Below are 14,837 nucleotides of genomic sequence, written 5' to 3' on the forward strand. Positions count from 1 at the left end.
TAGAAAGACTCAATAATGGTAAGTACCATTATTGACCAACAAGTTTTCTAAATACTTTGACACTTTGACCAACAAGTTTTCTAAACATGAAACACCTCTTCATGAAACAAGAAAACTTGTTGGTCAAACTTGTTTCTGATGGTGAGAGTATTAATTTATATGGAATCCTGAGAGGGGACAGAGACACAGGTAAATGTGTGGAATTAAGCCAGTGGATGCATTCATGAATGAAGGTACAGATGTATACACCCTAAGACCTATGACAGGGACCAGGACAACTCTGATCCTATGGCACTGACTAGTCTAGTTTGAAAGAAAATATAAAAAATTAACCATGAGTTGGCAAACTACAATCCATGGGCCAAACCCAGCCTCTAGCCTATTTCTGTAAATAACCTTTATTAGTTTCACACAATCAGGCTGGTTGGTTTAGGTATTTTGTACTACAAAGGCAGGGTTGAGTAGCTGTGACAGAGACCAATACAGACTAAATATTCAAAACTATTTACCACTGGCTCTCTATAGAAAAAGTCTGCTGACTCTTGAAATTAATGACTAATAAAATGAGATGAGTATTAGGATGACATAAAAAAGCATAAGTGAAAGGAAAATGGAAAGGGGGTAGCCAGGGACCGTATCATACAGGACTTACTAACCATGGCAAGCTACTGAAATTACTCTAGATGCAATATAAAGCCTTGGGTAGGTTTTAGCTTTGTATTTGTACTACTTTAGGGGTGTATTTATATTATTTGTTTGGCTTGGTTACTTTTGTTACAAAACACAGCAACCATACAGATAAGAATATAAAATATAATATATATTTTAGCAAACTGTTATAAAATAAGCACCACCCAGGTCAAGAAATAGAACATCATTAGCACCTCAGAAGACTCACACATCCCCTACCACAAGCACAGGCTAGGCCCCTCTTACCTCCTCAAGGTAATTGCTTTCTATATATTCTTTTCCTTGCTTAAAAATCTCACTAATTTTACTAGCATAGTTTATTGTCATCTGGTTCTGATGAATTCTGTTGTCTTTGCATAATATACAACTCAGCAATACTTCTTCCAGGTTTACATCCTACAGAAATGTATGCATATGTGTATCAGGAAACTTATATAAGAAGGTTTGTAGCAACAGTTCAAACTCAAAACAACCCACATTCTCATCAACAGTAGAGTGGATAACTCCATGTGGTATAGGCAGACAATGGAATATTATATAGAAATGAAAATGAATGAACTTCAATTATATGCAACAGTATGAATGAATCTTAAAAGACTAACTATAAGCTTTGGATGGTTTTAAGCTAAGGAGTGGAATAACATGATCCAGTGTATATGTTTAAAGGCTTGTGTGGATGCTGTGCAGAAAGCTGAGTCTACTGGGTAAGAGGAGAAGTGGAGATCTATAAGGAGGCTCCTGCAATATTCCATGTGAGAGATGCTGGTGGCCTGGATAGGGGTGGTGAAAATGGAGATGGAGAAGAGAAGACAGATTTGAGATGTATTCTGAAAGTAGGATTGATATGACTTGCTGATGGACTGTATAGAAATTTTATGGGAAGACAGAATGCATAAAACTCAGATTTTGCCTTGGGCAATGGAGCCATTTATTGAGATGGAAAAGGGTGAGAAGAGACACTATTTTCAAGGGGTATGTTTAGGTATCTTAAGGTGACTTAAGGTATCAGAACCTAAATGAAAATCTACATAGCTGCATAAGTGGACAGTGTGGGTGATAATCACTATATAATTCCAATTACAAAGACAGGATACCAATGATGGAACAGACTTTGCTTTAGAATAAAGGCCCTTGTCCCCGTCCACAGATCTTCTTTAGCTGGTAATTCTTTTAAATTCATCAACCAATCCTTGAGATGCAGATATGCTTTGGGAGAGTCATTATAAAGCTGTTTATCAACTTAAGACATAGCCTAGGACTGTGTCAGTAAAAAGGAGTTGAATGGAAGGAAAAGGTAGCATTGTTGGCAGTCTTCATCTTGCTTCATCTCAGAAACCTGCAAAACTATCCCTTGAGTATGCCTTCAAGTTGATGCAACCAATCAAACATGTATTGAAGATCTCCGTGTGCCAAGCAGTATACTAGGTTCTTGGGATAAAACAGAGAATAAGATTTAGTCTTTGCTTCTGGTATTTTCAAGTTGCCATTTTGGCTTTATCCCTGAGAGATGCATGCAATTATGTAATGTCTATCTGAAAGGCCAATTGTAAGCAGAGAAATCTTCAGGCAAAACGCTAAATGATATAAGAGGTTCTTGTAAAACAATAAAATTTCAGGTGAAGAATTTCTGAAGCTGCTAAGAACAGTGACTTAACGAAACCAAACCCTTGAATCACCTGAGGGCAACCTGATTTCCATAGTCTCTTTCCAGATCTATTAAGCTATTTATTTAGGATGATTAGGATATTAGGGTAGCAGGAGAGTCCTAGACATTTGGCAAGAGGAGGTCCTAACGAATTTTTTCCTGGTGGCCTTCTTCAGATCTACCTTCACATTTCCCAAAGTAATTCACCCTACTTTTTTGAGTTTTGGATTGTGTCAAGTCAAAATCTGTTTATTCGACCAGGTGTGGTGTCTCATGCCTGTAATCCCAACACTTTGGGAGGCCAGGGCGGGTGTATCACATGAGGCCAGAAGTTTGAGACCAGCCTGGCCAACACAGTGAAACCCTGTCTCTACTAAAAAATACAAAAATTAGCCAGGCATGGTGGTGGGCGCCTGTAGTCCCAACTACTCAGCAGGCTGAGGCAGGAGAATCACTTGAACCTGGGAGGCAGAGGTTGCAGTGAGCCAAGATCATGCCACTGCACTCCAGCCTGGGCGACAGAGTGAGATTCTATCTCAAAACAAAACAAAACAAAACAAAATGAAACAACCAAAATCTGCTTAATCTTTCCTAATGAGAATACACTGATACGTTTACTAAAACTACTGGCTTTTAGTTCTTAAAATCTATTTGAAATCATGTTTATATTTATTTTACTTGAATTTTCATTTTGGTGTACATAGTTCTTTTGCCAAAATAAACAGAGGAAGGTTCTCTAAATATTTACTATTATTGTAAAGGGGAGGAGAGGTAGAGAAAGATGGCCGAATAGAAAACTTCAGCGATTGTCCCCTCACAGGAACCCCAAACTGAACAACTATCAATGCAAGAAAGCACTTTCATAATAACAAAAAAATTAAGTGAGCAATCACAGTACCTGATTTTAATGTAATATCATGGATAGAGGCATTGAAAAGCTAGGAAAGACAGTCTTGCATTATCTACACCACCCCTCTCCCAGCCCCAGGCAGCACAGCAGAAACAAAGAATCTGTGGGCTTGGGAAAGAGCACAAAATGAGTGTGCAACATTGCATTGGAGCTCAGCGCTGCCCTGTCACAGTGGAACACAGCACAGGACAGAATTCTGCCAGTTCCCACGGAAGGAGCATTTAGGACAGTGCTGGGCCAGAGGGGAATCCTCCACCCCAGAAAGAGGAAACTGAGTCACAGCCAGCTTCACCATTGGCTGACTAAAGTGGCTTGGGGATCAGAATAAATTTAGGTAGCAGTCAGGACACAAGGACTGCAGTCCTTGGGTAAGCCCTGGTGCTACACTGGTCTTGGAGGTTGTGATAGTTAATACTGAATGTCAATTTGATTGGATTGAAGGATGCAAAGTATTGTTCCTGGGTGTGTCTGTGAGGGTGTTGCCAAAGGAGATTAACATTTGAGTCAATGGACTGGAAAAGGCAGACCCACCCTCAATCTGGATGGGTACCATCTAATCAGCTGCCAGCAAGACCAGGATAAAAGCAGGTAGAAGAACATGGAAGGACTAGACTGGCTGAGTCTTCTGGACTCCATATTTCTCCCATGCTGGATGCTTTCTGCCCTCGAACACCTGACCCCAAGTTCTTCAGCTTTTGGACTCTTGGACCTACACCAGTGATTTGCCAGGGGCTCTCAGGCCTTTGGCCACAGACTGAAGGCTGCACTATCGGCTTTCCTACTTTTGAGGTTTTGGGATTCGGACTGCCTTCTGGGTCCTCAGCTTGCAGACGGCCTAATTGTGGGACTTTATCCTGTGATTGTGTGAATCAGTTCTCCTAATAGACTCCCCTTTATATATCATATCTATCCTATTAGTTCTGTCCCTCTAGAGAACCCTGACTAATACAGAGGTGGTAGACTTCAGATGTGACACCAGCTGTGGTGGCCAACGGTGTGCCTGTGTCACTCATCCCCCGATTCCAGGCGGTACAGCTGAGGGACTCTTTACACTTGGAGAAAGGAGAGGGAAGAATACAGAGAGCTTTGTCATGTAACTTGGGTACCAGCTCAGTCACACTAAAATAAAGCACCAAGGAGACTCCTGAACCTCCTGACTCTGTGCCTTTGTTTCTGGACAGTGTTTCTAGACCCACCCTGGACCAGCAGTGAATCCACTGTCCTGATGGGACAAACCCAATTCTGCTGAATAAAGCGGCTTTGGCCTGTAATAAACATCAGCGACAGCCAGGCAGTAGTGACTACAGGTGTGGGGTGAGCCCCAGTACTGTGCTGGGCTACAAGGCTTTACATGTGACCCTGTGTGGTGCCAGCTGTCATGGTCATGAGAGTGGACCGCCTTATCCCTCCCCCAACTCCAGGCAGTCTGGTGCAGTGAGAGACTTCCTTTGCCAGAAAGAGAGGGAAGAGTGAGAGACTTTTTACCTGGTAACCCAGGGAATTCTCCCTCATTTTCCCCAAATCTACCAAAGCTATGTATCAAGGAGTCTGTAAGAGTTGCAGCATTCCAGGGCTTAGGGCACTCCCTAGTGCTAAAATGGCTGCAGTGACCATAGGCTTAAGTCACAACACTCAACCTCTTTTGAATTCTTAGAAAGTCCTCTCAAAAAGGATGGCTAAAAACAAGCCTATACTGTGAAGACTGGAATAAATACCTAACTCTTCGATGCCCAGGTATCAACAAATGTCTACAAGCATCAAGGATGTCCAAGAAAACATTACCTCACCAAATGGACTAAATAAGGCATCAGTGACGACCAGTCCTGGAGTGATGGAGATATATGACCTCTCAGATAGGGAATTCAAAACAGCTGTCTTGAGGAAGCTCAATGAATTTTTTTTTTTTTTTTTTTTTGAGATGGAGTTTCACTCTTGTTGCCCAGGCTGGAGTGCAATGGCACGATCTTGGCTCACCGCAACCTCCGTCTCCCAGGTTCAAGCCATTCTCCTGCCTCAGCCTCCTGAGTAGCTGGGATTACAGGCATGTGCCACCATGCCTGGCTAATTTTGTATTTTTAGTAGAGACGGAGTTTCCCCATGTTGGTCAGGCTGGTCTCGAACTCCTGACCGCAGGTGATCTGCCTGCCTTGGCGTCCCAAAGTGCTGGGATTACAGACAGGCATGAGCCACTGCGCCCAGCCTTTTTTTTTTTTTTTTTCCAGAAGGGTTCTCACTCTGTTGCCCAGGCTGGAGTGTAGTGGTGCAATCACAGTTCACTGCAGTCTTGACCTCCTGGGCCTGAATGGTCATACCACTTAAACACTGCAAGTAGTTGGGATCACAGGTGTGTGTGCCACCATGGCCAGCTAATTTATTTTTATTTTTTGTGGAGACAGTCTCCCTATGTTGCCCAAGCTAGCTCAATGCACTTCAAGATAACAAACAGCAGAATTTTATCAGATAAATTTAACAGAGATAAAAATAATTTTTAAAAGTCAAGCAGAAATTCAGGAATTGAAAAACTTAATTGACAAACTAAAAATGCATCAGTCTCTCAATAGCAGAATGGATCAAGCTGAACAAAGAATTAATGAGCATGAAAACAGGCTCTAGGAAAATTCAGTCACAGAAGAAAAAAACAAAAAAATAAAAAGGAATGATGCATATACCTACAAGATCTAGAAAATAGCCTCAAAAGGACAAATCTAAGTTATTGGCCTTAAAGAGAATGGTGAGACAGAATGAGAGAGGGAGAGAGAGAGAGAGAGAAAAGCGGTGGCAGGGAAGGAGGCAGGGAGATCGGGGTAGATCATTTACTTGAAGAAATAACAACAGGGAACTTTACAAACCTAGAGAAAGATATGAATATCCAGGTATAAGAAAATCGAAGAACAAGCAGATTCAACCCAAATAAGACTACCTTAAGGTATATAGTCATCAAACTCTCAAAGATCAAGGATAAAAAAAGGATCCTAAAGGCACTGAGAGAAAAGAAGTAAAGATAAAGACTTTCCCAGACAAACTAAAGCTGAGAGATTTCATGAAAAATCAGACATATCTTATAAGAAATGCTAAAGGGAGTTCTTCAGTATGAAAGAGAAGGATATTAATGAGCAACAAGAAATCATTTAAATGCATACAACTCACTGGTAAATGTAAGTACACAGACAAATACAGATTACCCTAACACTGTAATTGTGATGTACAAACCACTTACACCTTTGTAGGAAGACAAAAAGAGAAACCTATCAAAAATAATAAGTACAGCAACTTTTTGAGATGAATAGTATAAAAAGATATAAATAGAGGCAACAAAAGTCAAAAAGTGGGGAGGATGAAGTTAAAGTGTAGAGTATTTCCTTTTATTTTTGCCTGTTTTCTTTGTAATCAGAATGAAGTTGTCATCAGTTTAAAATAAATGATTATAAAGTGTTATTTGCAAGTCTTATGGTAAGCACAAAAAACCTATAATAGATATACAAAATGTTGAAAGCAAGAAATTAAACATACTACCAGAGAAAGCACTTTTTTTTTTTTTTTTTTTTTTTTTTTTTTGAGACAGAATCTCATTTTTCACCCAGGCTAGAGAGCAATGGTGCTATCTCGGCTCACTGCAAGCTCCGTCTCCCAGGTTCACACCATTCTCGTGCCTCAGCCTCCCGAGTAGCTGGGACTACAGGCACCCACAATTCTCCCACCTCAGCCTCCTGGGTAGCTGGGACTACAGACATATGCCACCATGTCCAGCTAATTTTTGTATTTTCAGTAGAGATGGGGTTTCACCATGTTGGCCAGGCTGGTCTTGAACTCCTGGCCTCAAGTGATCTACCTGCTTCAGCTTCCCAAAGTGCTGGGATTACAGTCATGAGCCACTGTACCCAGCCAGTAAGAAAAATCACTTTTTTTTTTTTTTTAATTTATTTAGACGGAATTTTGCTCTGTCGCCCAGGTTGGAGTGCAGTGGCATGATCTTGGCTCACTGCAAGCTCTGTCTCCCGTGTTCACGCCATTCTCCTGCCTCAGCCTCCTGAGTAGCTGGGACTACAGGTACCCGCCACCATACCTGGCTAATTTTTTGTATTTTTAGTAGAGACGGGGTTTCACCATGTTAGCTAGGATGGTCTCGATCTCCTGACCTCATGATCCGCCCGCCTCGGCCTCCCAAATCACTGGGATTACAGGCATGAGTCACGGCGCCCAGCCAAGAAAAATCACTTTTGTACAAAGAAAGGCAAGAAGAAAGGAAGAGAGGACAAACAAAACAATCAGAAAACAAATAACAAAATAGCATAGTAAGTTCTTACCTAGTAATAATAACACTGAATGTAAATGGACTAAATTTTCTAATCAAAAGATGTAGAGTGGCCAAATGGATTTAAAAACAAGACTGAACGATATGCTATCTACAAGAAACTCACTTTACCTATAAAGACACATACAGACTGAAATAAAGGGATGGAAAAAGATATCCCATGCAAATAGAAGACAAAAAAAAGAACAGGAATAGCTATACTTAGATAAAACAGATTTCAAGAGAAAAACTGTAAAAAGAGACAAAGAAAGTCATTATATAATGATAAAGGAGTTAATTCAGCAAGAGGATACAGAAATTATAAATACATACACACCAAATGCTAGAGCACCCATATATATAAAAGCAAATATTATTAGAGGTAAAAAGAGAGATAGACTCCAATACAATAGGTGAGGACATTAACACCCTATTTTCAGCATTGGACAGATCATCTGGAAAGAAAATCAACAAAGAAACACTAGACTTAATCTACTACAGACCAAATGACCCTAACAGACATGTACAGAACATTCTATCGAACACCTGTAAAATACACATTATTTCCTTAGCACATGGAACATTCTCAAGGATAGAACGCATGTTAGACCACAAAACAAGTCTCAAAAAATTTTTAAAAAATTGCAATCATGTCAAGTCTCTTTTCTGACCACAATGGAATAAAAATAGATATCAATAGCAAGAGAAACCTTGGAAACGATGCAAACACATGGAAATTAAACAATATGCTCCTGAATGACCATTATGTCAATGAAGAAATTAAAAGGAAAATTTTAAAAATTTCTTGAAACAAAAGAAAATGGGAACACAACACACTAAAACCTATGAGAGACAGCAAACGTAGTACTAAAAGAGGAGTTAATAGTAATAAATGCCTACATCAAAAAAGCAGGGAAACTTTAAATAAACAACTGAATGAGGCAGCTTATAGAATTAGAAAAGCAAAAGTAAACCAAACTCAAAATTTATAGAAGAAAATAAATAGTAAACATCAGAGTAGAAATAAATTAAATTGAGACTAAAAATGTACTACAAAAGATCAACAAGACAAAAAGTCGGTTTTTGAAAAGATAATCAACAAGCTTTTAACCAGACTAAATAAAAAAAGAGAAGACTCAAATAAATAAGATCAGGGATGAAAACGGAGACATTACAACTGATAGTGCAAAAATTCAAAGACTCATTAGAGGCTGTTATGAGTAACTACTATATGCCAATAAATTGGGAAACCTGTCAGAAATGGATAAATTACTAGACACATAAAGCCTACAAAGATATAATCATGAAGAAACAGAAAACTTTAATAGACTATTAATGAATAACAAGACATAAGTAGTAATAAAAAGTCTCCCATTAAAGAAAAGCCCAGGACCTGATACCTTTACTGCTGAAATTTTACCAAGCATTTTAAAAAAGAACTAATATTAATCCTACTTATATTATTCCAAAAAAAATTGAGGGAACACTTCCAAACTCATACTATGAGGCCAGTGTTACCCTGATACCAAACCCAGACAAAGACACACACACAAAAGCAAACGACAGGCCAATATTTCTGATGAACATAAATGCAAAAAATCTTCAAATACTTGCAAACCATATATAACAACATATTAGAAAGATCATTCATCATGATCAAATGGGATTCATCACCCAGGGATGCAAGGATGGTTCAATATATGCAAATGAATCAATGTGATACATCATATCCACAGAAAAAAGGACAAATCCATATGATCATTTAATTCATGCTGAAAAAGCATTCAATAAAATTCAATATCCTTTCATGGTCAAAAAACTAGTATAGAAGGAACATACCTCAATACAATAAAAGCCGTAAACAACAGGCCCACAGCTAGTATCATACTCAATGGGGAAAAACTGAAAGCCTTTCCTCTAAGATCTGGAGCAAGACCAGGACACCCACTTTCATCACTTTCATTCAACATAGTACTAGAAGCCCTAGCCAGAGCAATTAGACATGAGAAAGAAATAAAGAGCATCCAAATTAGAAAAGAAGTAGTTAAATTATCCTTATTTGCAGATGACAAAATCTTCGATTTAGAAAAACATAAGGACTCCTCCAAAAACCTATCAGAACTGATAAAACAAATTTAGTAAAATTCAAGATACAAAATCAACATATAAAAATTGGTATCATTTCTATGTCCCAACAGCAAATGGGGAAAGGGAAACCCTCATACGCTATTGGTAGAAATGCAAATTAGTACAATTACTATAGAGAAAAGTATGGAGGTTCCTCAAAAAACAGAATATTATATGATCCAGAAATCCCACTGCTGGGTATACATCCAAATAAAATAAAGAAAATCAGTATTGCGAAGTGATATTTGCACTCCCTTGTTTATTGCAGCACTATTCACAGTAGCCAAGATACGGAATCAACCTATGTGTCCATCAGCTGATGAATGGATAAAGAAAATATGGTACATACACACAATGAAATATTATTCAGTCACAGAAAAGAATGAAATCCTGTTCTGTTTTGTTTTTTTCAAAAACATGGATGGAGTGGGAGACATTATCTTAAGTGAGGTAAGCCAGGCACGGAAAGATAAATTTAGCATATTCTCACTCATATGTGGGAACTGAAAAAAAAATTGAACTCATGGAGATACAGAGTAGAATGATGATTTCAGGAGGCTGTAAAGAGTGGGGATAAAGAGGGGATGGTTAATTGGCACAAAAATATAGTTAGCTAGAAGGAATAAGATCTAGTGTCTGGTAGCACAATAGGGCAACTATAGTTAACAATAATTTATAGTTAACAATATATTTCAAAAGAATTAAAAGAGTGGAACCGGAATGTTGCAAACACAAAGAAATGATCAATGCTTGAGGTGATAGATAACCCAATTACTTTGATTTGATCATTACACATTGTATAATTGTATCAAAATATCACATATATCCCATAAATATGTACAATTATTATGTATCCATAATTATAAATTAAAATATTCTTATTACCTTCTGATAGTTTCCAAGAACATGATTTGTTCCTTTTCCTTAACACACACCCTTTTTTGAAGCTAAAAATATGCATTCTTGGGTTCTATATATAAGAAACATTTCAAGTTGGAATAGCAATGAAAGAGATGATCTATGCAGTGTTGTCTGCAAGCAACTGATCACAACCAGTTACAGATCTATGTGTTCCTTCTCTACTGCCAGTGTTTTACTTGACTGGACTTTGAGGGCAGGGGAATGAGATGATCTTAAACTACAGAGTGTCAGATCAGTCTTCTTGTCCAGCTCTGCCACAAACCTCATTGGAAAGACCATTCAGTGTGTATTTGGGCTTTCCTTCCTCATCAATGTAATGGCAGGAATAGACATACAAGACTCCAACTTGCCCCTTCAGTTCTTTGAAATCGGTGGATTTTAATTTGCTGTGGCTTCCACTGGCCACCAAATTTGGTGCAAAGCTACATGACTTTTCTTACCCCTCATGTCACTCTATTATCTGCTAAAATTTTATTGCTTTATTAGATCTCAAACTTACACCTACTTGATATTTTTACATGTATACTTAGCCTCTTATTTTTTCTTTTAATATTTAGTGTCTGCATTTGATTCAGAAAGATATTTTTCAGCTCTATCAAATTCAGAAGTAGCTTAGAATTAGAAAATTCTTCCTAGCAGGAGTTTGTCTCACCAGCTGCTGTCTCGTAAACCTGTTTAGTAGAGTCATATTTCATAGAGCTGCCTTTTAGATTTTTACTTTGCATGGCCTAATTCCGCTTCTCATTATGTCCCATCTATAGTTTTTTCGATCTGTAACTACAATCCAATCCACTAGAATTCTCAAGCTGAAACAACATTTTATACCCCCCACCCCGATTCATAAAATACATTTTATAGGCAGTTGCAATTTAAGATCAGAGTTGAACCAAAGCCAATGTGAAATCCCTTGGGAGGAGACACCAAACTCAATCACTTGAAACTTAATCTCAATTTTCCCTCTTTTTCTTTCTCTCCTTTCTCTTCCTTCTTCCTTCTTTCCTTCCTTCCTTCCTTCTCTCTTCTTTCTTCTATACACACACTCTTTCATATTTTCAATTACAAACAGAATTGCAAAACATAAGAATCAAACTAGCACTAAAATCAAGGTACTAATTTTGTATGTATATTAAAGTTACATAAATGTTATATGAATAGGTATTTTCTGGAACAGGAGACAGTAGAGCAGTAAGGTATCTACAAATGCATCTGACCCTCTGAGGAGCTCTGCTTAGCCCCCACCTGCCTAATGTGAGCTTAAAAACCTGCCTTGGACAAAGTTGCTTGACCTCTTCTACTGCTCTGCTTTGCTGATGCTTCGATCTGTGTTCAACTTTGCATCTTGGCCCCACTGTTCTCCCACCTCATTAAATGATAACATTGTCTAGTCTTGTATTCCTTAATTTTTTTTTTTTTTTTTTGAGAAATGAATCCAAACATTCTTTCACTTACACTAGTTTCTCATAGTGTACAAAAGAAAGAGGAAGATGGTAAGGAGAAAGCAAAGCAGAAAAAGGAAAAGAGAATGAAAAAGAAGAGATAGACTACTCTTGGCATTTCTCCCTTAATATTTATTTTACTTTTGCTTTTGTATTTTTTATCTTATTCATTTTGAATTTTAAATATCTACTTACAGCAGATTAGTTTTAGAATCAGATTAAAATTTTATTTTCCCTTATTACAAACTCATTTTTATTTTCTTTCTTGAGACAAACTGGCAGCCTATATTGCTTATTTTTATTTGCTTTTAAAAGCTGCTATTATTCTTTAGTACCCTGGGATACCAATGTGATGATGTCTCACTGGTTCTTGTAGATAGTTATACTCACAACATGCCTATGGCTTCATGGAAATGAACATTTGCCACAGCTGCATAGGAGCTTACTCAAATGGGTGACACTAAATCTAAGTAAAATGACAATCAAAGCTCTGGCAAGACTATCAGGCAAATGAGTCAGAAGTTAAAATTATCATTAAAGTTGTAGGGGTCCTTTTAGAATAAAAATTGCTAAATGAATTGTTTTGGAATTTGCAGTAGTTAGAAATGCTAATTTATACAGCAGAGGAAAACATAAATACATAATAGGGCAAATGTGGCTTACTAAAGCTCTTGTAAGCAAAATTTAGGGGCCTTAGCAGACAGTAATACTAATATGACTCAAATTAGAAGTGTATTATAACCTCAAAAGTATCTTAATCTTAAAAAATGAACTTTTAACATCTTTCATGAGAATGCAATAGCCCTGCTATACTCTGCTTTAATGAGACTATACTCAAATATTGTGTTCAGTTCTGGTCACCTCAACTTGAGATGGCACAGACATGTTGAAACATGCGCAGGAGAGGGCGACCAGGTTGGTGAGGGGAACAATAGAAGGAGGTAGCAATGATATACCTGAAAAAGAAATAATAATAAAACCAAGAAGAAATAGAAAAAGTATTTTTAAATATCTGAAAGATTGTCACACAGAAAAGGCAGATTTTGTTCCAAATACTATGTAGAATATAGTCTTCCCATCAACTTGGTCAAATATACCAAAGCTTGACTCAATGAGTAGAAGCTACAGGAAGTTCAATAACGTGAAGAATTGTTAAAGACAGAATTGTCCAAATGTACTGGGCAGTTTAGGAATTAAAGAATTCTCATTATTTGAAGGGCTTGGGCACAGGAGATCCTAAGCAGATGAGATTCTAGCAGATGTTTGTTCAGACTGAGTGACCTTTAAGGAATCCTTTTCAACAATTAAATTCGGCAATACCACAAAATCAAAAGCCATTTGATTCCGACAGCCCTGGACATACTAAAGTAAGGGCCAAAGATTTTAAAGAAAAGATGGATAAAATGAGAATTTAAAATTGCCAATTTCAAATTCTCAAGCTGAGATAAACACATTTCTAATTAAGTAACAAGGTCAATTAAGTTCAAATTTAGAGATTCAAAATCTCCATTTTTGAAATTATGTGGTTAGTTATTCATATGTATAAGGCTGTTAGATAGTCCATTCAAACTTGGCCTCTCATCAATGGGGATACTTTTGGACATTTTGTTAATGACCAGTACATTTTTAGGTCTGTGATTGTCATACTATGATTCCTAATAATTTCATTTGACAAACATACTTTTGACATCATGTTTTGTGTGTGTAAACATCTATGTAAGAATATTATTTTTTCTTTTATCTTCTGCACAGAAGAAGTTACTCTGAAATGTATGAGAAGGCAAAGAAACATAATGACAGTAGGCATATTACTCTGAAAGTCCTAAAGACGATAATAAATATTATCCATCTGGGGATAGAAGGGAGGTAAATGTATAGCTGATGTTTCAGAGAAAAAGAAAGAAAAGCGAGTAAATGTCTTTAGCATTAATCAAAACAACATTTACAAACATTGAGCCAGATCCTCCAAGGACCCTAAATGACCACCAGGACATTAGCTCATTGGGGTGTGTAGTCCCTGGCCACAATGCATTATAGTGGGAAGTCACTGGTTGAATAACAAAAAGATTAAAGTGGCTTCGGACCAGGTAGGCTTTCCCACTATGTAGGTTCCCACTGAAATTTGTGCAACTCAAAGAAAGAAATCATATGAATTAAAATAGGGAAGATTACTTAAAGGCAAAAAAAGACTAGCAACACTAAGACTAACCCAAAAGAAAGCTACTATATGAGAGGTGGCAAATGGAGGTCACAATAGGGTAGAATGTATTTGATGATCTCCCATCATTTGGGAGATTCAAATGATGTAAGAAAAACAGTTAAACACAATTTTCCCATGGTAAATATTTTGTCATTTCAGTGAAACTCCAAAATGTGTCATCTGTACAATATTTACTCACTATAAAAATGCTTGTTTTCCAATGGACCTCTTAAAGATGCCATTCATTGATATATCTGTATATTATGACCTGGTCAAAGTATTAGTTTTTAAGCAAGACAGAAACTAATTTCTGAAAACACATAAAGTACAGCTACAATAATATTTTGATCTCTCTCATTAAATCATTATTGAAAATTTCTATTTCAAAAGTTTTTTTCAGGTTGTTTTCATTATCAGTTCAAGATCAAAAGCTGCTTTTTCTACAAAGTTTAGCAGAATGGGCAAATCTTAGGGCATTTAAAAGGATTTCGTATAAGGAACCTTCTCGTTTTAAAACATAATGTAATCATAAATATTAATCATTTTTCTCTTTCTAGATTTCAGATGCAAACATAAAAGCATCAGTATTCTGTTTGATAGAAACAAATAGAAGGCAA

At 37.3% G+C, this 14,837-nt stretch overlaps 1 protein-coding gene across 29 annotated transcripts in view; it reads right to left on the minus strand.

The window, feature by feature from the left end:
• The window catches only part of LOC105466182 (ankyrin 3), a 703,092-nt gene that overhangs the window by 124,168 nt on the left and 564,087 nt on the right, over positions 1-14,837 (minus strand). The window lies entirely within an intron of this gene.

The sequence above is a fragment of the Macaca nemestrina genome, chromosome 9 (genome assembly GCF_043159975.1).
Source record: "Macaca nemestrina isolate mMacNem1 chromosome 9, mMacNem.hap1, whole genome shotgun sequence".
NCBI lineage: Eukaryota > Metazoa > Chordata > Mammalia > Primates > Cercopithecidae > Macaca > Macaca nemestrina.